Source organism: Dipodomys merriami, unplaced genomic scaffold (genome assembly GCF_024711535.1).
Source record: "Dipodomys merriami isolate MVZ:Mamm:240054 unplaced genomic scaffold, mDipMer1.0.p SCAF_1067, whole genome shotgun sequence".
NCBI lineage: Eukaryota > Metazoa > Chordata > Mammalia > Rodentia > Heteromyidae > Dipodomys > Dipodomys merriami.
The window spans coordinates 11,632-39,032 of NW_027202346.1; the positions used below are offsets into that span (position 1 = coordinate 11,632).

General features: G+C 38.1%; 1 pseudogene; it reads left to right on the forward strand.

Annotated features, from left to right (window-relative positions):
- The first annotated feature begins 3,206 nt into the window (after positions 1 to 3,206).
- Positions 3,207 to 27,401, forward strand: part of LOC138814765 (GATA zinc finger domain-containing protein 1 pseudogene) — a 52,174-nt pseudogene continuing 27,979 nt past the window's right edge.

Sequence of the window (27,401 nt, forward strand, 5' to 3'; positions counted from 1 at the left end):
TGGCTTGGACAAGACTCTGTGAGTTTGGCCTGGACCAGTCTAGGAGGAACTGTCTTGGACAGGGCTTTTTGAGGCTGGCCCACATCGGTCCAGGCGGCGCTGGCTTGGACAGGGCTCAAGAAGCTGTCCCCGGGCTGGTCCAGGTGACCCTGGCTTGGACAGGGCTCTGTGAGCCTGGCCCGTACTGGTCCAGGCAGTGATGGCTTGGACAGAGCTCAGTGAGTCTGGCCCGGTAAGGTCCAGGTGATACTGGTTTGGACAGGGCTGGGTGATCCTGGCCCAGGACGGTCCAGGTGGCACTGGCTTGGACAGGGCTCTGTGAGGCTGGTGCAGTCTAGTACTGTTGGCACTGGCTTGGACAGAGCTCTGTGAGGCTGCCTGGTCCAGTCCAGAGGAGTTGGCTTGGACAGGGCTCTGTGAGGCTGGCCCAGGCTGGTCCAGGTGGCCCTGGCTTGTATAGGACTCTGTTAGCCTGCCCCGGGGCCAGTTCATGTGGTGCTGGCTTGGACAAGGCTCATGAGGCTGGCCCCGGGCTGGTCCAGGAGGCTTTGTCTTGGACAGGGCTCTGCGAACCTGGCCCAGGCCGGTCCAGGTGGTGCTGCTTGGACAGGGCTCTGTGAGGTTGGTGTAGGCTGGTCCAGGTGGCGCTGGCTTGGACAAAGCTCTGTGAGGCTTTACCGGGCCAGTCGAGGAGGAGCTGCATTGGACAAGACTCTATGAGGCTGGACAGGGCCAGTCATGGAGGAGCTGGCTTGGACAGGGCTATGTGAGGGTGGTCCAGTCTGGTCTAGGAGGAGCTGGTTTTGACAAGTCTCTGTGAGCCTGGACCAGGACAGTCTAGGAAGAGCTGGCTTCGACAGGGATCTGTGAGGCTGGCCCGGGCTGGTCCACATGGTGCTGGCTTGGACAGGACTCTGTGAGCCTGGCCGGTGCCGGTTTCAGGCGGGGCTGTCCTGGACAGGGCTCCGAGAGCCTGGCCTGGTCCAGTCCAGGAGGAGCTAGCTTGGACAGGGCTCTGTGAGTCTGGCCACATCTGGTCCAGGAGGAGCGGGCTTGGACAGGGCTCTGTGAGGCTGGCCTGTTCCAGTCCAGGAGGACCTGGCTTGGACAGGGCTCGGTGAGGCTGGTGCAGACTAGTACTGTTGGCGCTGGCTTGGACAGAGCTCTGTGAGGCTGCCTGGTCCAGTCCAGAGGAGCTGGCTTGGACAGGGCTCTTGAGGTTGGCCCAGGGCTGGTCCAGGTGGCGCTGGCTTGGACAGGGCTCTGTGAGCCTGGCACAAGCCAGTCTAGGTGGCGCTGGCTCGGACAGGGCCCTGTTAGCCTGGCTGGTCCAGTCCAGGAGGAGCTGGCTTAGACAAGTCTCTGTGAGGCTGGACTGGGCCAATCTAGGAGGTGGTGGATTGGACAGGGTTCTGTGAGGCTAGCCTGTGCCGGTCCTAGTGGTGGTGGCTTGGACAGGAATGGTAGCCTGGCCCATGCCGGCCCAGGAGGAGCTGGGTTAGACAAGTCTCTGTGAGGCTAGACTGGGCCAGTGTAGGAGGAGCTGGCTTGGACAAGGTTGTGTGAGCCTGGCCCATGCTGGTCCAGGTGGGGCTGTCTTGGACAGGGCTCCTGAGGCTGCCCCCAGGCTGGTCCAGGAGGAGCTGGCTTGGACAGGTCTCTGTGAGGCTGGCCCAGGCCAGGCCCATGTCGGTCCAGGCGGTGCTGTCTTGTTCAGGGCTCGTGAGGCTGGACCTGGGCTGGTCCAGTCTGCCCTGTCTTGGACAAGGCTCTGTGAGCCTGGCCTGGGCTGGTCCAGATTGAACCACATATCGAGCTCTGCTTTTTGCTGGCTATTTTGGAGTGCAAGCCCTGTAGAGTTTTCTGCCCCAGCTTGCTTTGAACTGTGATCTTCTGGATCTCAGGCTTTTAAGTAGTTAGGATTCCAAACTGGTTGGATTTAGTTTATTTTAAAGAAAGGGCTCAGTCGGGCACTGGTGGCTCATGGCTATAATCCTAGCTACTCAGGAGGCTGAGATCTGAGGATCACGGTTCAAAGCCAGCCGGGGCAGGAAAGTCCTTGAGACTCATCTCCAATAAACCACTAGAAAGCCAGAAGTGGTGCTGTGGCTCAAGTGGTAGAGCACTGGCCTTGAGCTGAAGGGCACAGGGACAGCCTTGAGCTGAAGAGCACAGGGACAGCGCCCAAGCCCAGAGATCAAGCGCCAGGACCGACCAAAAAAAAAAAAAAAAAAAGAAAGGGTTCTATTTTTTAGATTGAACATGGCCACAGTGTGTGTTGTAAGCAAATGTTTGAGGATGATGGAGGCTGTCATTGCTCTAGGCTGCAAGCGTAAATCACAGATGTGACTTTGTGGTTAATAGCTTGAGTCCACGGACACAGAAATACATAAACACAAATTAGAAAGCTCAGAACAGTCAAATTTACAGCCCTACCTTTGTTGAACAAATATCAAACTAATATTTATGGTGAATTGTATGCATAAAATATATATAGGATATTTTTATTTATAAATATAGTAAACATGCTGAGTTCAACAAACATTCTTGGTATGTGAGGTTTTTTTTTTTCCTCATGGGAATTGTTCCTTGCTTCTTTTTAGAAAAAGATGTTACCATCTTTGAGATTTTTATGAGCTCTTTTTACACGGATAAAATAGCTTTGGGAGGTTGGAGACATGGATGCTTTTGTGTATTGCTATCATTTATCAGGGGTATGTAGCTTGCCTATAAAAACTTGTCTTGCCCAAAGGAAGCTTGATGCATGGACTTGGTTACCAGGTGGTCTGCAAGCCCACGGGCCCTGCCACCTTCCTCTCTGTCTCCCAGAGCACATCCCAGATCTGGGGTGAAGGCCTGGGCAAAGCGGCTTAGAGAGCAAGGGAGGGAGGGAAGAAGGGCTGATGGACAAGTGGGCCATGGAAGCACCGGTACCTATCTGGCAGTTCTGTTGGGCCTGGCTGTCTGGATGTCCCACTCGGCTGCTCCCTGCTCATATGGGGTCTTCTGCAAGTGGCTGACCCGCACGCTGCTCATCTTCTTCCACCTGGATTGGTGACTGAGCATCAACTTCTGCTGCCTGTACATCATGGCTTCCATGATGCTCAACGTTGTGCCTGCAGGTTTATATTGAGATCCACTGAAACCCCCTCTGCCAGACTCTCAGGTGCCCCCACCCCAGGCTCTTTGCAGCAGAGAAAACAAACATGAACGATGGAAAAGTGACCCTGGACACCTGCCTGGCAGAAGCGCAGAGGCTGGGAGGGGATGACTTGGACACACTTTGGTGTAGCCTTAAGAATCAGACACAGAAAGGGAGCCCCAGCTCTGCACATGTGGGGATAAAGCCACGTAGGTTTGATGGCAGTGGAAATTTCCAGGATGAGCAACAGACATGAAGAGGTGTTGGAGCCAGCCTGGCCTCCTGCTTCACTGGGCCAGCAAAGTGTCTCTGGGTCTGAAGGAGCTGATAGGAAAAAGTTCAGCCCCAGCTGCTCTGAGCCAGGCCATGGGGCCATGTGATGCCGTGTGTGTGTGTGTGGGGGGGTGTTTGTGTGTGTGTCCACCATTCCTGCAGAAGATGTTTGCTAGGGAAGCTCTCAGGTGGGACTGGCCAAAAAGATGGCCTGGAGCCCCCAACAGCCACAGAGGATCGCACCGCAAGGGAGAGCTCTGGGTTTCAGGAAGGCCCTCCATGTGTGAAGCCGGAGGTTTTAAAGGGGAACCACGAAGTGCTTTCCCCAGTGGGCTGGACCTACCTGTCCCCTTGTCCCAGCTGTCTGCAAGGCCACCTTACCCGGCCTGAAGGTCTCCCTGAGGGTGAAACCAGATGTGCTTCTCCTGTTTCCAGAGTGAACAATTGGGTACAAGAAGATTCTTCCAAGTGGCAAAAGTACATAAAGTGGTTTGCAGACAGCATTGGGATATTTGCACTATATTTTTCAAATTACAAATCCCTAATGCCATAGTTAAGGTACAGTCATAACAGTAAAAATGCCTAATTTTAAGCATTGTCTTCGAATTAATTATTTTGCATCAGTTTGGATAATGTATGCTGCTGCCTTATGAAACCAGACAAAGCAGGATGGCAAGTTGACCCTCACTCCAAGCCATTCATCTAGGAAGAGGATTTGGAACATGTTTTAAATTTTGCTTGACAGACATTCAGACTTGGGGAAGTCTCTCAGCAGAGGATTACTCGATGGTAGCTTGTCTGATGCCAGCATGATTTACCATGGATTTCTGGATCTCCAGTGTCCACCCTGCAGTCTTCAGTCCCAAGCTCCATCTGTTGTTACTTCAGCTTCTCCCTGATCACCTGATGGGAGTGGAAATGTGCCACATTGGCCCCTATGCTCTGATGAAGACTTGCTGAGTCCATGGCAAACTGTGCATTTTGGAAAATTATTTTGACCTGCAGCAAAATTTGATTTCCTTTCTCAAACCCTCTCCCTTCCAGCTTGAAATGCAGTTTGAAGAGAGGCCTGATGGTGAAAGTTGCAATATTAAATTAGCATAATCTTTTCAAATTAGGAACCTGAGCAGAAATGGAACTCTGACTCAAGTAGTAGAGAGCCAGTCTTGAACACAAGAGCTAAGATAACAGTACCAAGGCCCACTAAATGAAAGTCCAAATGGAGCATAATTTAAGCATTTAGGGAGTGAATGCATTCATAAGTCGGTATACATTTTTATTTATTATGATGCTCATGATTTTGGCAGTCTTTGGGGGTTTTACTCAGGGCCTTATGTTTATAAGACTGCCATGATCCCATAAACCCATAATTATAGCACTGTTCTTTGTTGGATAGTTTTAGGGTCCTATTTTCTGCAAAATATGCACCTGAGCTGCCATCCACCTACTTCTAAGGTTTCTGTAATCTCTAGCTATTCACTACTGTATCCAGCTTCCCTCTATACAAAAAAATCTCTGGACATTTTCGCTCTGGGTTGGCATAGCATTGAGATCTGCCCAATGTCAGCTTCTACATGGGAATGATAGGTGCACATCATTCTGTGTAGCTGTAGTTCAGTTCTTCAATTTTTAGCTTCCTAACTAGCAAGAATTACAAGCATGAATCACCAACACCTAGATTATAAGCATTTTTAAATAGGTTGCCTTCATTTGCTTTTTCATTGTATATCTTTCTCCCCTTGTAGTATTACTTGGTTCAAATGAAGTTTTTACCAGTATGCTGTAACATATGCAAGCCACACATCAGATAGAATCTGATCAAAATCAGAAGTGATAAATGATGGACACAAAGAGACCTGAGAATATTTGAATATTTGAATTTTTATGAAAGTTTATTCTTCTTTTTGAAACCAAGTTTGTCCTACAGTAAAATTCCTTTGAAACAATTCCAAAAGCAAGGTCATTCATAGTAAAAATTTGGAAGTTACTTCAATATTCACATTATGTATCTGTTAAATAAAGGTGCATTATATATCACTTAGTATTTTTTAATGTTTTGACATGTTATTAACTGCAAAAAGCAAATCTGTATACAAATTATGATTGCAACCACACACACACACACACACACACACACACACACACAATATCTATTCAAAAATGTGGAAAGCTAAGCTGGGTGCCAGTGGCTCATGCCTATAATCGTAGCTACTCAGAAGGATGAGATCTGAAGATCATGCCTGAATGGCAGCCCGGGCAGAAAAGTCCATTTGACTTTAATCTCCAATAAACTACTCAGAAAATGCCAGAAATGGTGCTCAAGTAGTAGTGTGCTAACCTTGAGCACATAGAAGCTCAGGGACAGAGCCAAGGCCTTGAGTACAATCCCCATATCTGCCAAAAAAAAAAACCTGAAAGGAATTGGTTATATACTTTATATGTGTGTTACTTTTTCTATATTAATTCATAATTAAAATAACATCTATATTATGTTAAAGTATATACTTTATATATATATACTTAAAGTATATATATATATTATTATATATTACTTTGATTATAGAATAAAATTACGTATATACATCATATTATAAAGTAACATATATATTAATTTAATTACAGAAATCAATTTTATGACATTTAAGTGAAATTAAGCCCAGAAGATAACTAAAATTTGAACAAACCCTGGTGTTGAGTCATAGCTTTCTCTACCCATCTCTAAGTTATCACAGGCTTTTTCTCAATGCTCATATTAGTTTTCACTTATTTTTTGTGTGTTACTTAAAGCTTCCACGTGTTAATATAATTTGTGTGTGTGAAAAAGAGAGAGAGCAAGACCCCAACCACATGATAAGAGCAATGACCTGTCTCTGGAACTCAGAATTCAGAACCATTCCCCAAGTGTCCCACAGGAGTAATTTAACATTTAGATATTCTTTTAAATTATGCTTTTACAATGTAATCAACATGTATAAGAGAGCTACTGCATACTATTTTTCATATAAAATATCAGTGTATGAGAAAAAAACTATTATGCCTTTTTATATATTAGAAATTAGAGGTGGGTCTGTGAAGGTGGCTTAGTGGTAGAGTGCTTACCTTGCATGCATGAGGCCCTGGGTTCGATTCCTCAGCACCACAGAAACAGAAAAGTCCAGAAGTGGTGCTGTGGCTCAAGTGGTAGAGTGCTAGCCTTGAGCTGAAGAGTTCAGAGACAGTGTCCAGCCCTAAACTTCAAGCCCCACTACTGACCAAAACAAAAAACAAAGACAGAAAAAAGAAACTAAGTAAGTAGAGGCACAGAATAAATGACTTCCAAGAGTGCAACAGCTAACTAAAGATGGAATAAGGATATGAACCCAAGCCTAGTTCACAAACTCTCTGAAGCTATGACTTGGCATTTTAGAACTGAGTTTGAACAGAAACTGCTGTTTTCTCCAAGATGCTTTTAGTGGCACTAGTTGAGAATGCAGATGATGGTGGCTCATAGAGAATCCGTTAGCAGTTTGGCATTGCTCAGGAGACATTTAAGTCAACTTCATTCTTGTTTACCTCACGATTAGCCCGTTTTCCAACTATTTCCCATGTGCAGAACACTAGTTTCTACTCATCCTCCATTTGCAAGTCCAACACTGTAGGAATATTTCTTCCTCTAACCAAACTTTTGTCCCTAAATTGCAGGTGGTCAAATAAAATAGCAGTAATAACTAGTTTTCCAAATGCAGACAGAAGTTATTAAGCTATAAACATTGCAAAGTTTTTACCAAATATTCTTTGGGTTTTTAAAAAATAATTTATAAAGTACCACATATAAAAACATGTAACAAATGGTACCATGAGCATCTGATACTCACCATTTAGTTTAAATATTAAGCAACAAGAATTTTTACAGTCTTTGAAGATATGCCTCTAATACCTTCCTAAACCCAACAGCACCCAAACCCCAATCCAGAGATCATCCCTATCCTGAATTGTTTCCCATTCCCTTGCTTTTCTTCATGTCTTTGGAGAGTTTATATAAATAGAATGAAACCAAATATGCTTTTCTGCAACTTGCTTTTATCACTAAACATTGTATCATTATGATTTACCAATAGTGATCTCAATGGCTACAGATTATTTTCTCTGCTATGTAATATTCCACTGTCTAAGTATAAGAATACACCATCATGTATTCATGCATACTATTGTATATTTACATCATTTACTGTTCTTTTATCCTTAGCAATAATGCAGCTACATTGCCCATGTCTTCTTGTATACTTGTTAGGAAGATGGATCTAACATTTAAATGGTTGATTCAAAAGTATGCCCATCTTCAATTTTATTAGTCAATGCTGTTGCTGTTCTAAACAATTATACACCTGTGACTCCCATTGCTGGAAAGCCCTTTCTGGAGTATATATTGTTTAGTTTCTTCAGTCCAACAGGTGCTCTGATTTAATTTGAGATTCTCAGATAAGAAGAAGAAGCTTATTTCTGTTTCTATGTTTCTGTTTCTTAAGTCTGTTTTTATGATAGGACTATTTAAATATATGTCCACTTTTCCACCAGAGTGATGGTTCTGTCCATAGAATGCTGTGATGAAGGATGAAGAATTACTCATGAAACAATATATTGCCCAGAAGAAATGAGTTTAATCAGCAGACATGTTCCAACTGGAGTCTTTTCCACCCCCACATTTTTTAGGGGCTAAAACACTTTCTTGGGAAAGGTCTTGGTTGCAGATCAAAAGTCTCATTCCAAAGGACTGTTAACAGGATATAGGATGTAGTCAGATAAGTACACTCAGCCATTTATCCTATCTTTTGGCAGGATTATTGCAGAAAATCAAATAGGCAGCAGGAATCTTGAGTCTTTACTCAGACACTGGATAAACATTCATACCAACAGTACTTTCCTGCTGGTATCGGGGACACTCCATGTGCATTCATACTTCCTGCTCCCAAGCATAGTTCTCATGAGGATATAGGGTTACACATATCTCCTGTTTTCATTTTGAAAACAGCCATTTGTTGTTGTGAAGAAAGCAGTATTATCATCTTCATTCTATTCTGTTCTGTTCTGTTCAGGATATAGCATCACATATTACTTGAAAGACTGAAACAATAAGAACAATTATTCCCATAGCATATAACCCAAATATGTAAAGATTCAGTTCAGAAAAGAAATTTTCAAGGTTTAGCCAATTAAGACGCTTTTGTGGTTTCTTGAGTACTGATTGATAAATATAGCTTTGAAGCTCATTTACTTTAGGTAATAAGGAATGTAACATTTCCATTTCCTGGTGCAGGGAATCAGAGAAAGCACCATGGAGATAATTTTTGTTTTTTTGATTAACAAATATTTTATTTAGCAATTTTGTATATAATTAGCTTCATACTTTTTAAGTATTTATTTATATTGTGAAAATAATGTACAGACGGGCTACAATTACATGGGCAAGGTAATGAGTACATTTCTTATCAAGCATTGCCTCCTCCTTTGTTTCTCCTTCCCATCTCCCACCTCCCCCCCTCTGCCTTTGCCCCTCCCCCACCAAAGTTGTAATGGCCATTTTTGGACATAACGTCTTGTACATCTCATTGTTGCAATAGGTCCCCCTGTATCCCTATTTAAACAATTTGTTTTTTCCCTTCTGCTCCCTAAATTATACCAACATCAAATATAATGAAAGCAGGGGTTATACCATGGGGGAGCGACATACAAAGCAACAGAGAAATCATCTTATAAATATGTTAGAAACAATCGCAAGAAAGAAAAAAAAAACATTTGAATACTTGTCTTGGGGTTCGTTTCACCTAGTATCAACTTACCTGACCTTTTCTGCTTGTTTCAGACATATAGTAGTTATTGCAAATAAGGGAAACCATGGGACCAAAGTTTCTTTGGGCCTGGCTTACTTCACTTCATATAATTTTTTCCAAGTCTTTCCATTAACTAACAAATGAGGAAATGTCATTCTTTATGATGGAGGCATAGAATTCCATTGTGTATATATACCACATTTTCTTGATCCATTCATCTACTAAGGGGCATCTGGGTTGGTTCCATATTTTAGATATGGCAACAAATAATGCTGCAATAAACATAGTTGTGCTGGTAGCTTTAGTATGGTCTTGTTTGTGATCATTTGGGTAAATGCCCAAAAGTGGGATTGTCGGGTCATAGGGGAGCTCTATGTGGAGCCTTTTGAGGAACCTCCATACTACTTTGCAAAGTGGTTGAACAAGTTTACACTCCCACCATCCTTCCAGCATCTGTTGTTATTAGAGTTCTTGATTGTAGCCATTTTAACTGGGGTAAGGTGGTATCTCAATGTTGTCTCGATTTGCATTTCTTTTATGGTTAGAGAGACCTCACATCTAAGAAAAGCCTAGGACCAGATTGATTTACTGCGGAATTCTACAAGGCCTTCAAAGCAGAGCTCACACCAATACTCCTCCAACTCTTCAATGAAATTGAAAGAGAGAGTTCACTAACGAACTCATTCTATGAAGCCATCATAATCCTCATACTAAAACCAGGTAGGGACTCATCAAAGAAAGAGAACTACAGACCCATTATTTGAAGAACATTGATGCAAACTTCTTAACAAAATTTTGGCTAATCGACTTCAACAATTCATGGAGATGTTTTATCACTAGTTTCCAATCATGTTGGAAGGAATTATAAGGTAAAGGAGCCACACATTGTTTTTCAATAACAGGATCATACTGAGTTGCTGTCTCTCAAATGGAGCCTGCTGCCATTCAATGACTTACACTAAAACATCTAGCCTTGTCAGAATTATTTCGTCTGTATGAGTTTGTCTTACTCCCTGAATTGAGTAATTATCAATAGTGGATAAGTAAGATAAAAACTGATTTTCAGGATTTCAAGGACCTGAACTTGCTGGGTTCTTGCCAGGTCTACTTTCTATTTATGGCTGAGTTAAAGAACTGGTTTTTCCAGCTGTTGATAAATCTTGACACCGCTAGTGGGAACCACTACAGTCCTGTAGAAGAGAGAATACAAGCATATAATAATATGTACTAATACTTATTATAAGGTCCTTACCAGAACCTGCTTTCTTGAAGGTCTTTTGCCAGGACTTTGGGTTCAAGTTACTTAAACATGTATTTCAGCTGCTGCAAAACCATATTGGTCACAGTTAAAAATTTTTTAGGGTAAATGAGATTTTAGTTAATTGATCTCTAGGGGATGTATCCTTTTTTCCTAGCAACTCTACCACTTGAGCCCTATCTTCACTTCTGTTTTGATTTTGGGTTGATTCAAGATAAGAATTCTTGTTCTTCCCAGAGTGGCTTTGACCTGTGATCCTCAGATCCACAGCTCCCTAACTAGAGAGGATTACAAGCATGAGCCACTGCAGCCTGGTCATTATTACATTTTAATAGTTGTGGAATTCCCATGTGACTAAAAGTTTCTAAGAAGTGAAATCTGAAATGTTTAGTTGCTTCTCCACTTGATGGAATGGCATGGAATGAGAAATGAGAAAAGTATCAATGAAAACAAAAACATAACATTGTCTCCAAAGGAAGGGGACATGAGTAATATCAGTCTGCCAAATGGTATTGGAAATTGCAGAGTTTACTTGATTTAATTCTAAGTGCTTTCTCTTTTTTTAAAGTTTACATGACATGCCTTTTATATTTTTCCTGATATTTGGAAAGACAACTGACTATTAGTTATCAAATTTTTGGTTTGACATCCATGCTTTTTATCGGTTTATATGTTCATTGCTTTGTGCTTTTTGTATTTCTCTAATAATTATATCATTGACATAGTATTTTTTCTTTATCAGTAAATGTAATATTTTTTGCTTTCCTAACTTTATTATACCAGCCAGCAATTCAGAAATCATGGTTAAACAAATAGGAGTAGACATCTTTGCTTTCTTTCTGTCTCTAACGTGGATTCGTTTAATATTTCACTACTAATTATTAAGTTTAACATTGGCAATTCCTCTACATCCTTTATTACTTTATCAATGTCTATATCTATATATAAATTTATAAACATTATCTTAAATGAATATTAGTTTTTCTTTTATCATATGATTACAATTTTTTTAATTGTGAAAATACCATATAGAGGGGTTACAATTACATGAGCAAGGTAATCAGTACATTTCTTATCAAGCATTGTTGCCTCCTCCTTTTTTCCCCTTACTATCCTTGCCCTCCCATCTCCCCCACCTCTATCCCCCTCCCCAAGTTGTAAAGTTCGTTTTTTGACATAATGTTTTGTACATCTCATTGTTGCAATGAGTCCACCTGGATTCCTATTTAAACAATTTGTTTTTTTCCTTCCCCTCCCCAAATTATACCAATATCAAATACAGTGAAAACAGGGGTTATACTGTGGGGGAGGGACATATAAAACAACAAAGAAATCATCTTATAAATACATTAGTGTATATAAATGTTACATAAACAAAAATTAAGCAAAGACAGTACATTTCTAGGATAGGGTATCATTAATTTCATTATAATATATTTCATTTCTACATATTGTTACTTTTTCAAGTACATATTATACTTTTTCAAAAATTTTCATTCATGTTTACAATTGAGGTTGGCCTATAAGTCTATACTACATTTTTCTCTGACTCAATTTTGTCATCAAAATTTGATAACTTCACAGAGTTGTCAGATAGCATTCTGCCTTTCATCTTATACTCTGGAATGATTGGCAAAATTATTTTTTTAGTTTTTTCAAAAAAAATTAACTTTTGAAGCTGGTCATGATAATATGCATTTGTAATCCCAGTGATTCAGGAGACAGAGATCAGGGAAATTGTGATTAAATTCTAGCCTAGTAAAAAGTTAAGACACCATTTCAGAGAATGCACTGTGTGGCATGTCTTAATCCCAGCTAAGTGGGAGGCCGAGATGAGAGTACTATGGATCATGGATAAAATCAGGAGACCCTATCCAGAAAATAACTAAATCACAAGAATTCTGGGAGTATTGATAGATGGAAGAGCACTTGCTTAGCTGAATCAAATACCAATGTTACAAAAAAAAAATAAACCTTCTGACATCATAAACTTTTAGTATCATTATTTTCTATTTCATTTATTCATACACTCTGTTCATCTTTTCATGAATTCTTTAGTTGGCTGCCTTGTCCATTGATTTTCAGGTTTTATTTTCTCATATAAGCATTTAAAGGTATATATAATCAATCACACCCACCAGTTGTTCTATAATCATTTTCATATCATTCAGATCTAACACATCTTAATGTCTACCAGACTATAAGTTATGATCCATGAGTTCCTTGTTTTTATTTCTGTATATGGTAACTTCATAGTTACTTTTCTTATTTATTTCTACCATTATTACACTAGGCTACATAATGTAAATATCGGTTAACGTTTACAAAGGCCCGTTAGGTTTTAAAAATCCCTTACTTTTTTGAATGATTCACCTTATTTTCTATTTCTTTCTACATTTTTGAAGAAAAATTCTTATAAAAACTAAAATGTTAAGCCAGGCGCCAGTGTCTCACACCTGTAATCCTAGCTCTGAGGATTGCAGTTCAAAGGCAGCCCAGGCAGGAAAGTCCCTGAGAATCTTATCTCACATAAACCACCAGAAAACCAGAAATGGTGCTGAGGCTCAAATGGTACAACCCTATCATGGAGCTAAAGAGCTGAGGGAAAGCACCAATGCCCAGAATTCAAACCCCATTACCAACAAAAAATAAATAAATTAACATGTTAGTAGCTTACATAAAAATAAGAAATTAAAATATTAGATCACTGGAAAAATGTATGATCTCAGAAAACAAAGGACAATGAAAGAAAAATAACTCCTGTTTCTGTTTTTTTAATGAGGTTTCTCTTACCTTTAATCATTTATCCATAATACATGTTTCTGGAAAGTCCCTGGAAAAGTTGATAATAATAATGTGTTCATGGGCATAAGCCCTGTAACCATGCTATATACACTGTCATTTGTTACCAAACTCAAAAATACTATGTTCATAAGGCAATGTGAAAAGAGTGAAGGGTAATTAAGCTAATCTGAATTGCATCTTAAAATATATAAATACCAGTTCAAGAAAAATGTATGAAATATGGAAGAAGATGAAAACACACATGCAATGGCATACAGGCCAAAAATGTGGAAAGGTTTAGTGTGAAGAATGAAGAATTACATTCTTTCTTCAGTGCACCACTGCCCTATGAGATGAGGGGTCTCCTGGGGCAAACATGTATTGTACCTGCCATCTGATTATCTCTGAAGGAATTCACTAGCCCACTGCCCAAAAGTTCACTCTCAGTAGATCTAACAGAAGAGCATTTTTATTTGAGGTTCTCAGTGCCTGAAAGGTTTGATTCTGCCCCTCCCCCCCAATAGCAATAAATTTGCTATCCAATAAATTTGCAATCCAATGACTACTGATTGGAATAAAAAGCCAAAAGCTGTTCAAGCCATGGTTCCTGATTTATCTGATTTTAATTGACCATTAAGCCTCTATATGGACAGCTCACATCTATGCTTATCACTGCTATTTTCAGCCCAGAGGAAAACATTTTATGAACATAATAAGTACAAGAGACTGAGCTTACAAAGATAAATATGGTGACTCTAATTCTTGGGTAACTCAGTGTTCACAAATCACAAATTTTAAGTCTTACAAGCCAAGTGATTTCAGATACACATAATTTTTCACATCTAATTTGTATCTTCACAACTTCTCTTTCCTATACCTTATCTCTCTGACAGTGTCAGGACCCAAAATATGTTTCTCTTTTCCTAGTGTCCAACCTATTTTTGTTTCTGTAAATAGTCTCATTGTATTGGAGTTATTTCACAATCAATTTATTTGCTTTCACATATAAATCTTACTAAAGAAATAACCACATGGATACAAATGATCTTTCTAAAGCACAAATCTAATCACTGAGTTCGCTTAAATTCTAACTTTAAAACTCCTCTCAGAGGCACATGGATCCTTTCTCTATCCCCTGACTAACCAGCTAATTATTGGTTCTGCTCCACCTAACAAATACTGTATCCAATCATACTAAAATATGTTAATCTCAATTTAGTCCTACAAACCTTGGACTTGATTAATCTATCCATAGGCAATTGACCATCGTACTTATATCAACTTATGCCTCCAAAATCAACACTACCTTTGTACTTACATGTCAAAGTCATGAGAAAATATACCTACCATTGATGGCTTTTCTGTATGCCAACATTGAGAAGAGTGCAGCTGAAATCAGGAAAGCAACTCCATTCATAATAGCCCCACAAAAAAAACTACCTAGAAATTAACTTAACCACAGAAGTGAAGGACCTCTATGATGAAAACTTTTAAAACCTGAAAAAGGAAACAAAAACAGAACTTAGAAAGTGGAAAAACCTTCCATGCTCCTGGATTGGAAGGATCAACATTGTGAAAATGGCAGTACTTCCCAAGGCTATCTACAAATTCAATGTGATACCCATCAATATTCCAACCCCATTTTTCATGGAAGTAGAAGAGGCAATCCAAAAATTTATATGGAACAATAAACGACCCTGAATAGTAAAAACGATCCTTAACAGAAAGAATAGTGCTGGAGGAATGCCAATACCAAATTTCAAACTCTAATACAAAGGCATAGTTATCAAAACAGCTTGATACTGGCACAAGAAGAGACCTCAGGACCAATGGAATAGAATTGAAAACCCAGAAATGATCCCACATATCTATAACAACGTAATGTTCGATAAGGGAGAAAGACAGCCTATTCAGTAAATAGTACTGGCAACATTGTCTAATCACCTGTACAAAATGAAAGCTAGATACTTAAACATTACTCTGCATCAGAATCAACTCCAAACGGATCAAAGTCTTCAAAGTCAAAGTAGACACCCTGAAATTATTATAGGAAGGGATAGAAGAAACTCTAGGGCTCCTTGGCACAGGCTTAAATTTCCTTAATAGAGACCCAGAAAAACAACAAATCAAAGAAAAGTTGGAAAAATGGGCTTCCATGAAACTGCAGAGCCTCTGCATGGCAAAGGACATAGCTACCAAGATCAATAGAAAGCCCATGGATTGGGAGAAGATCTTCACTAGCCATACAATGGATAAGGGTCTGGGAAAATATACTTGGAACTCAAAAAAGTAAATTCTCCAACAACAAATCCTCAAAGAAACAACTGCCCAATAAATAAGTGGGCTATAGGCTTATAGAGAAACTTCTCTGAAGAGGAAAGAAGGATGGCCAATACACACATGAAAAATGCTCAACCTCTCTAGCCATAAATGAAATGCAAAACAAAATAACATTGCGATACCACCTCACCCCAGTTAGATTGGCTAAAATCAAGAACTCTTATAACAACAAATGCTGGAAGGGATATGGCCAGAAAGGAACCCTACTGCATTGTTGGTGTGAATATAAACTTGTTCAATCTCTTTGGAAAGTAGTATGGGTGTTCCTCAAAAGACTCCCCACAGAGCTCCCGTATGATCCAGCAATCCCCCTTTTGGGCATTTACCCAAAGGATCACAAACAAGACCATAATAAAGCTACTAGCACGACTATGTTTATTGCAGCATTATTTACCACAGCTAAGAAAGATATGGAACCAACCCAGATACCCCTCAGTAGATGAATGGATTAAGAAAATGGTATATATACACAATGGAATTCTATGCTTCCAACAGAATGACATTGCCCCATTTGTTAGGAAATGGAAAGACTTGGAAAAAATTATCCTAAGTGAAGTAAGCCAGATCCAAAAAACATAAGGTCCCATGGTTTCTCTTATTTGCAATAACTAGTATATATCTGAGAGAAACAGAAAAAGTCAGATAAGATAATGTTAAGTGAAACGAACCCCAAGATAAGGACACAAGTGGTTTTTTCTTTCTTGCTATTGCTATTATAAGGTACCACATGTTTTCTTTGTTGCTTTGTATGTCCCTCCCTCATGGTATGACCACCTATTTTCACTGTATTTGACGTTGGCATAATTTGGGGAGCAGCAGGAAACAAACCACTTGTTTTAATAGGGAAACAGGTTGACCCATTGCAACAATGAGATGTACAAGATTCTATTTTGAAAAACGAACTTTACAATTTAGGCAGGAGGGTGGAGGAGAGTGTAGGTTTGGAGATGGGAGGGAAGGAATTGTAGGGAAAAAAACAAAGGAGGAGGCAACAATGCTTGATAAGAAATGTACTCATTACCTTGGTCATGTAACGGTAACCCCTTTATGCAGTGTTTTCACAATAAAAAACTTAATGAAAAATATATCTGCCATTGATCCTACCAATGGACATACAATATTGTTATGTCCAATTTTCCTGAAGGCCTTTGTTTGCCAGTCATTTTGGTGACCTTCTTAAAATTGTCTACGTATGAAATTGTAGTATGATTATTACAAACCTATCATAATACATATTTAGTTGGATTGTATAACTAGGAAGGCTCAAAATTGGAGACTCTCAACTCTTCCCTCTTGTTCTCAGTCATCCAAGCATTGTCTCTACCTATTTCCCTACTTTTTCCTCTCTCTATCCAAGACACTCTATATTTCCTGCATCCTCTTCTCTTGGTCTCCTGCTCCTCTCTTAGTCCCTTCCTTGACAATGTCCTCTTTCTCTACCTGCTTAGTCTGCTGCTCTGTTACCTAAGTGCTCTCTTGCTGTTTGCATTTTCTCTTCAATATTCACTAGCGGGATGTTTCACCATTCCTATCCAGAGCCCCTCTATTTCAATAACAGCACCAGAGAAGAGACAAATTAAGCTTTTAGTTAAACCATGTTACATAACAAAATAAAAACTGGTCAAGTAAAAAAGTCACTGATTTTTCAAAATGCTGTTACCAATTTTCATTCAAAACCAATTACTATAACTGTGGTTATACAAAACAAACAAGTCTTAGTTAATTAAAAAATTGACAAATATGTCAAATTGGTTATAATGTGAAATTCAAAAATGAATTTCAATGATGTCAAAATATTAGCAAAACAGCAAATGACTCTAAAGATGATTTGAAAAAGTATACACTGAATAACTTCTATAAGAAATAGTGTTAGTATATATTAGAAGAATATATTTACATACAAACTCAAGAAAGATGTACCTATAAGCATATGACTGAGTCTCACTATGAAACTTAGCTTTAAAAAGAATTGAACCAAAGGCTGTGGACATGACCTCAATGCTATGCATAAAGAAAAGGATATTCACTCACTTAGCAAGACGTCATGTTTGCTTGACTCTGTGTCAAAAACATTATGTTCTTATTAAGAAGACTAAATTATGACATCTAGTTGAGGTATATGATTTTTATTCTAGGACTAAGAAGGCTGAGGCTGGAGGATTATGAGTTCAAGGCCAACCTATGCTACATTCTAAGACCCTCTCAGAAAAAAGAAAAACCTTAAATATGTTGCCAAATAAATTTACAAATGAATTCATAAGTGATAGTTAGTTACCTATCTTAATCTGAAGTATTTTCTCCCTGTTGGATATATACCAAGGGAATCTAAATTTAAGTCAATGATGGCCAGAGAGAAAATCTTCCTTGCACTTGTACATTTTTACATACACATTCTCATAAATAATTTAGCTGAGTCCTAAAAGCAGATTTAAAGGAAATTTTCCAATGTTGGGCAAAATAAAATTGTACTATGTTGATTGCTTGGAGTGAAAATGAAACTTGGTTGAAAATGAAAATATTTTTGTTTATAATTATTACAAAGTCTTTAGCTATTCTTGGATTTATCCTGTAAACTTAGTATAACACCAAAAGGATTTTGAGGATTCTAGAAAAGGTTTTGAAGAAAATGTTCCCTGTGTCTATAGCAAATATATATGTATATGTGTTTGTATATGTGTGTACGTATGCATATATAATATATGCATATATACATATAGTAATAAATTTGTAAATATGCATTAATTGTATGTATGTATATATGCATATATTATATATTCATATGTATTTTTAAATATGAATTATTTGTACTGACTTTTGTTCTCTTATTTCTCCCACCACATACCCTACCCCTCACTCTTTTCAGGTAGCTTTATTAAAATATATAAATCAGGAATCAACTAAAAGCTGAAATACTAGCTAAGTAAGCCGCAAGGTACAAATATTTCTATTACAAATGATTATGCTTAGAACTGAGCACAAAATAATGGCATCTTGCTTTTTCCACCTATTATTGAAGGTAACTGAGGGTAGAAGGGAAGATACCACTTGATTAACCCATTTACAGACTGTAACCCATCCAGAATGGAAACACACTTTTCCACAGCTTTTTAGCGGGCCATAGGAAATACAAAGGCAATTATAATAGGACTATTTTTAAGTGCGTCACATAAAGGCAGTAACTTAAAAATTCAACCAAAAGATGTTCATCACCTACTGATTTCCTGGCTTTGTTTTCCACGTGAACTCAATATACTAAGTTTGTAGGAAGCAAGTCATGAATATATAACCACCTCTTCTCCTTAGCTACAATGCTCACCAAAAGTCCTCTCTTTCAAACATGAAAGTGAGAGAAAAAAGGGGACTTTGTCTCTCAAGCATTTCTTTAAACATCCAAGCTAAGCGCCAAGACATAAATATAAACTACAATCTAAAATTTATCTCCTAAGGTTTTCTCTCTATATCCTTTTTATCTTTCTATTCTGCCTTGAGCTCAGATGTAGCCCATATTATCCTCTCCTAAATCAACATGTCTTCCTATTTCTATCTCTGATGTAAGTTTTCTCCCATTTTTAATGTACTAGCCACACAGCAACTACAGTGATCATTCTGTAATTCAGTTGTGATCCTGTCACTCCCTAGTTCTCATTAACTACAGGATAAAGGCCACATTCTATAGAATGATTTATGAAATACTTCAAACTTTTCCAAACCTACCTCTTCTTCTACAACACACTCTACCGATTATCATTAACATGTTTTTATTGTAAAAATACTGTACAAAGGGGTTACAGTGACATGAGTAAGGTCATGAGTACATTTCCTATTGAGCATTGTTACCGCCTCCGTTGTTTTTCCTCTACTATGCCTTTCTTCCCCACCCCCAAAGTTGTAAAGTCCGTTTTCAACATAGTGTCTTGTACAACTCATTTTTACAATGGATCAACCTGTATTATTTAAGCATTTTTATAATGTCTGATATCATAAATTTTCAAGTCTCCATTCATGTGACTCTTCCTATCAAACTATCTTCAATTCTTCATCTCATTTTGTTAACTCTGAATCAACCTTGAAGATTTCCATTTAAGACAATATTCATCAAGGAAGCCTTGTCTAACATCAATCCAAATCATGCTGGGATGCTACTTGCCTCCTGTAATCTCAGGAATCTTTAATTTAATTTCCCACTTTTTGTGGATATTTTTTCTTCTATTATTTTGGTGAAGGTACTGGAGCTTGAACTCTAGGCCTGGGTGCTGTCCCTGGGTTTCTTTGGTTTTCTTTTCACTTCTGGCTTTTTTTTCTTGTTAACTGAAGATAGTTTCACAGATATTCCTACTTAGGATGACATCCTACTCAACATCCTGAGTAGCTAGGATTATAAATTTAAGCCACCAGAACACTGATATCTACTTTCTACCTTTTTTTAATTGGGCAGGGACCATAACCCCAACCATAAGAATTTATCAGAACTCTTTTTCTCCCAGATTATTAGTCCCTTTATTAACTACATCAATTCAGTAATCACTAAGTGAACTCCATGGGTATAACTCACCTGCTTACCACTTACATTTTGCTAAGTAATATCTTGATTTACCAAAGGTCCATTGGCTATATAGAAATCAATTATTTTTTGCTCCTTTTTTTTTAGCATTGGAGAATATGAAGACTATTTGTTAACTATTCTCAATTTCAAGTGTGAACTGATGGCCATGGCCTGAGCACTGTCTTTGAGCTTTTATGCTCAAGGCTAGAGCTCTATCACCTGAGCTACAGTTCCACTTCTGGCTTTTTAAATGTTTACTTTATTAAATCTTTTAGTAAATGTCTACTCCTTTGTACAACTACCTAAATATATATTTAAAGTCTCACAGACTTTCCTGCCCAGGCTGACTTCAAACCACCACTCTAAGATTTCAGCCTCCTGAGTAGGTAGGATTATAGGTGTGAGCCACCAGTGCTAGTTGTGATTTGTTTTTAAATCACCCATTTGAATCATTGTATACTTTTTATTCTTGTGATGTATCTGGCTGATTATGCTTCATCTCTTCTGTGGATATGGAGTAATATAAATGACTTGTGGGACAGCCTAATACTCCAGGCCAATGCTCATCCTTTCCTGCTGTCCAACTGCAAGAAATGCAAATCTTAATGACAGTCATCATAGCTGAATACATGTTGGTAGATAATATTAGCAAAACAATAACATGTAATTGTTTCATTTCACAGAAGGTATTTGAAGCTATTTGGCCTCAGCCTTGTCTTCCTACTTCAGAAGATTTCTTGCCTACTGTTCTTATCTTCTAATGGTAACAATTTATTTTCAAGTTTGTAAAGGATCAAGTTTAAAGAGCTTTTATATAAATCCTATATCCAAATAAAATCTCAAAATGTATTGCAGAAATTTAGAGGGTGAGTGATTGCAGTCTGTGGAAATTAAAAGCAGAAAAGGATAGGTAATCCAAGAACACTTTTCTTGGGAGCTGGAAAATAATTTAAAATATGATTTTTATGCCTCTGATCATTGGCAATGAGTATCCAGTTGTGCATGAGGGGGGGAGGGGGGAAAACCTGGCAGTTCTTGGGCCATAAAAATGCAACTAATTTAGATATGCACTGAGGCTAACATCTGTAATGCTAGCCAGTCAGGAGACTATCTTGGGCAGAAAGGTCTGTGAGACTCTTATTTCCAATTAACCAATAAATAACAATAAATGAAGGTATGGCTCAAGTGCCAAATTTGAGAAAAACAACACAAGAGAAAGCTTATCACATTGAGTTCAACCTCACTATTGGCACAAAAAAAAATTAGAAAAAAAAGATAATTTAGCTGTGATTCTCCACCTGCAATGGGACTCTTTCCACTCATTGAAGAAAGAGTATGATATACATAAGCTACCTCACAAGTAAACTCTAAGCAGTAACAATAAGCTAATTACCTAAGTGTGTACACTGGTAACCAAACTAATCAACAGTTTCCCCAGAAACTTCTGTAACTAAATATAGATCCAAACTCATATATTAATTTAACAATGATCCCATATTCTACCACCCAATTAGAACAGAGTTTAAGGTGCCATAAGCACGAGAAAGTGCACTGGAGCACAAAGCTACTTATATACAGGTGTGCAAACAATGAACATCTTGTTCATTGCCTACAAAGTTGAATGCTAGATTCTACTCATTTCTTCCTCCAAAAAATATGAGTAATTAGGAATAAAAATCTCAAAGGAAACTGATTGCTTTGGTTTAAAGCTGAAAAAAATGACAAAGGGCTTTTCTATCCATTTTGGGGGCATTCATTTTTTTTTCTCCTGTTTTCTACACACAAGGCCAGAAACATTTCCTCTACCAATGTCCTGATGTCCAAAAACATCCTTATCTAAGTAGAAATCAAGAGAGTGGACTTACCAGGCACTGGTGGTTCCTCTACTCAGGAGATTGAGATATGTGGATCAAGGGTAGAAGTCAGCCCTGGAAGAGTTCATAAGACTCTTATCTCCAATTAACCACCAAAAAGCTGGAAGCTTTTGGCTCAAGGGTCCAATGTCAGCTTTGAGCAATAAAGCTAAGGGTACAGTACAGGCCCTGAGTTGAAGCACACAAAAAAGAGAGATTAGACTTTTAACTTGATGACCAGTCTTTCTGGAATTCTTGAGCATTGCCTTCCAATTCCACACTTGTATACAACACTCTGAACAACCAACACAACACCCCAGAATTTCTCATGTTTTTATACTATCTTTTCCAATCCAATCCCTCATTACTAAGAATTAAGTGATATTCATTTTCTTGCCATTTTGTATTTTAGAAATCCTTTGGAAAATGATAGTAGTGTTAAGATGTTATAACATGCATGACTACCCATTGCTCTCCATTCCATTTTCTAATAAAAAGACTTATTAAATACTTACATGTCAGTTATTCTTGGATAATTGACCTCTGTTGTCTTATGCAGCAATAGGTCATTGAAACATTAATTCAACTCTGTAGAAAACTGGGGATCAGAAATATTAAGGAACTTGTTATTGATACACAGACAGTAGATGGTAAAATTAGGACTCCAACCTCATTTATTCATCTTATCCTTTTGCTCCAAAACAAACAACAAAAACAAAAGTATGGTTATAAATCTCAAGTCAATAGAGCCCAAAGCTATCATAAGTTTGAGACAAATATTAACCATAATAACTTCTATCTCTACTGAGGAAACATAAGGATTAAGTTAATAGATTCATAATATATGTTGCCATTTATTTGAATTCATGATTAAGTAGATAAAATTCTAAAATCTATCTATCATAATCACCTTGATAGATGGTAAAACCAATTAATCCAAGATATTATTTTCAGAGTAAAAGGGATTGCTTTCTCTAGAATTGGAAAGAAGTAAATTTAATGGACTGTTAATATATGAGCCCCAAGGTAAAGACAGAATGGTAAGCTCCCATTCAGTTGGTGTGTTTATGTGTGGTTATGTGTGTGTGCTTACATGTGAGAGTATACATATATGTATGTGGGTATATAAGAATTCATATATTCATATGCTTTGGGAAGCAATTGCCACCCATTGGGATTATACTTAGGCTGTTTTTAGAGAGTGCCTCTACATCTATCAGCCCTAGAAATGCAATGGCAGAAACTTTCCTGTAAGGGAAGAGTATGCTGATTAACAAACCTTCATGTAAGAGTCTATTGTTTTCAACTTCAGAAATGTCTAACAAAAAAATCAGGGATCATGACCTCCTGGACAAAAGTAAAACAGTCACAGCACTTACAGCTGGAGAAGACCGGGCCTTTCTCTTGAAACTAGCCATGATGGTTTGCTCCATCATGATGTACTTTCTATTGAGAATCACACTCCTATGCTCATACAATGCAGAGGTAAGTTTGGTGGCTGGAACAGGAGGTTTCCCTATCCTCTCCCCTCTTCCTTTGTTCTATCAACCCTAAGGTCACTTTTCTCACCTTCTTTCCTTTTTGCAAAAAATTTCTGGTGTATGTGTACTTGGTGTTACCTAATAATAAAAGTAAGGATGACTTATGTTTAAATTGCTTACAATGTGCCAGAGACTTTTCATCTATGATTTGTTTTATTCTCATAGGCACTCCATAAAATATTTAAGTATTAATATAATCATAAAATGGCAAAACCAAGGTTCAAAAGAGAGATGTTATTTGATGTAACACAGCTCTGGATGTGGTAGACCTACCTAAGATTCAAACCCATATTCTACAAGTTCCAGAGTCAATATTCATGGCACATCATGCCTTTGTCTGCATTCCCCCTCATTCTTTTTCCACCCCACCCCAGCTCTCTCCTCTCCTTCATCACCCTTCAGGTCAGAAGTTCTCAATTTTTCATTCTAACTTCCTCAGAAACTTTGAAAATATTAACACCTAAGTCCTCCATTACTCACAATGGTCACATGAAATTGATTAAAATAGCAATCCAGTCAGACATAGCTTTCAAAGTTTTCCATATGATTCTAATATATTCTCAAGGTTGAAAAGCACTGTTAGGCATCAGATTTTTAAAATACCAGATTTTGGAACCCTTTTGAATATTTGCTCTACATTTGCTGAATATATAGGGATGTATACAATTAGGGATGTAAACAATTTCCTACTGAATGAAGTGTGTAAGTGCCAGCAGCATCTCTGGCTCTCTAATGGTCATAAATTTACCCCTTAGAGCATAGATGTACCTGGCATTTATTAAGTCTGACAGTTGTTCAACTTAAGGAAACAAGATCCTTTCACATAAAAAATTGAAGATTCATTCAAAAACAAAACCAGTTTTCCATGTCATTCATTTCACTATCAAATTAATACTTTCATTTGAGAAGCAAAATCTAGCTGAAATACAGTAATTTGCTAAAATTAAGACCTCATCTTTTCACATTCCTGGCTACTCTGCTAATTTTCCAACAGCCTTCAGCTGTACACTTTCTCTATGAGAGCACTCATGCCTTTAGCTCATTCCAAAACCTCTTTCAGAGTCAAACATCCACTTACAAACAAATAACACATTCTCATCTTTATATTAGTAAAATCGGATGAGATGACCCTGAAAAATACAATTTGCCACAACAAAGTGAGTTGGGTACAGGAGGCCTACTTGTGGCATAAATCCTCACAAATATAATAGCCATCAATTCATGTTCATCAAAAGAGAGTGTATTAATATGCACAAAATCTTCTTGGTTTCCAGCCTCTATGGTAAATAGTGTATATCCAGAAGCAAAACAGTGATTACCTGTGATACTTCCTAATTAGAACTATTCATCCTCATCAAAAAATTAAAGGTATCTTACAATGTACTTTTACCAGTGAACAGCAGGAATCCTCCAGTTGCAAGGCCCTAGGGGAATAGTAGTTTATTAGTCTAATATGAGGCTTTATTTCCCATTGCATTCCTGAGGAGTCATCACTCAATAGAAGAATGATCCAAAGCCTTACAGAAATATTGCATTGGAAGAAATCACAGTATCTTTCAGTGACCAGAAATACATTTTTGTGTATGTTACCCCAAATCTCTCTCTCATTCTGAATCCACTCACCTTTGTAAAGAATGAATATACTGCTTGTTAAGAAGACTACATAAGATATGTTTGGTAAAATACCAATTAGAGTTAAAATAGACATAATTATTGCTATTACTACAAAGTTTGGTGGTATTGAATAGTGTAGAAATACAGTTTAAGGACAAGTTATTTTAAAACATGCTTTGTGCTTTTCGGTGGATTTTATAAGTAAATAAAATAAGTCGAGCGTGAGTAAATATCATAATCTATTGATGTCATTGAGAAAATTCTCAGAAGCCCAAGTCTGTCTATGGTATGTTGAGTTTGCCTAAAGCTGCTCTTCTCTAGGATCTAAACTTTACACAAAATTGGAAAGGATTTCTCTGGTCCTGGAAATGAACAATGATTCCCACCCCCATGACTACTCCCTTCCTTGTATGTAGCCCTTAGATTTGTGCTTATTCCTCTCTTTTCTCTATAGTGTGTGAACTGAAGAGTCTCAATGCACCTTGCTAAATATGTCCATTACAGAAACCTTTAATTGATACTTCAACTGTGGTCCACACTGTTGGAAACTGTCTCAGTACCCTTGCCTCCAAGTATATGTGAACCTGACTTCCTTTGGGAAAAACTCATCCTCGACCATACTGAAGAGACAATGAAAATGAATCAGAAGGTAGGAGTGCATTCTAGTAATCCCTATAATTCTCTATGCCAACTCCTCTCTCCCTTCCACTACCCCAAGTTCCTTTTGTCAGCATTTCAAAGAAAATTCCACCAGGAAGCAGATTCAGCCTGTTCTATTCATAAAATTTGTTCATTTTACAGGAAATTTTTATTTCCTGTAAAAGCTGTAAGTCATTCCAGTATTTGTGGTAGAGTAGATTTGGTTCTAACTTCCATTTGTGAAGATAACATTTACTTATTTATACACAAATAGATTGATTCTTCAAAGAAACACCTGAGCTTAAAGATGGATGTACATGCCCACACCTGATATTTCAGCAAAGCATAGAATAAATTTCTATTTTACTATTTACAGTTAGTTCTTTTTTTTCGGGGGGTCCAGTCATGGGGCCTGAACTCTGGGCCTGGGCGCTGTCCCTCAGCTCTTCAGCTCAAGGCTAGCGCTCTACCACTTGAGCCACAGTGCCACTTCCGGCTTTTTTCTTTTTGCTTATGTGGTGCTTAGGAATCGAACCCAGGTCCTCTGGAATGCAAGGCAAGTGCTCTACCACTGAGTCACCTTCCCAGCCCTTACAGTTAGTTCTTAAACTTTGGGAATGTATCTTAACCTTTCTACAAAAAGATAAAAACAAATGCCTCTTTGCAGGTCATTAATAAGAATTAGAGAAGAGTATGTAGTACTTGGCACAGAAGGGAACATCAACCTATGGCCACAGTGTGTGTGTGTGTTTGTATGTGTGTTTATGTGTGTGTGTTTCTTAATGTATACTACATTCATAAATGCTGAATTCCCCAGCACTGATATATTTGTCAACATGGTTGAGGTTAACACATATATACTGTGCTAACACTATACATAAAATTTACCACACTTATTACCAGATTTACCAGACTTATGGCTTATTACCAGATTTACCATTTATAAATTTGAAAGCTTCTATTAAGTTTTAAATGAACAATAATTACAAAATGTATAAGGTTTAGGATAATCAGTAGTGTTACATTCAACCTGCCATTATCAATTAATTATCAATTAAGTTAATCAAGTTTAAGTATATTGAGCTTTGGATTTATAGTAGCAATTTATATATCCATAATACTGTGTAAGATCAAGGTAATGTGATACCAATCTGTTATCCCTATGAAATAATCTTTATAAACCCTAGTATTAAATATCAGTGGTGGCTCAGTCTGTAATTGTAGCTTTTCATAAGGCTGACATCTGAGGATTACAGTTTGAAGCAAGCCAGGGCAGGAAACTCCAAGAGACTCTTAAAACTACTGAAAAAGAAGTGATGCTGTAGATCAAGTGCGGAGCAATAGGCCATGAGCAAAAAGAAGCTCAGGAACAATGACCAGGCCCTGGGTTCAAGTACCAGAACTGGCAACAAACAAACCTTTCATTACAATTGCCAGCACTTAAAAGATGTAACTTACTGAAGGAAAATATAGTAGTTTAGCACTATACTAGAATATAGGGTGTGAGAACATTTGTTTTGGATACACTGACACCAGGAATAAAACCCATCTTTCACATTCATTACAATAACTTGAAAGACTTATTGGAAATATATCTGAAGATTCAC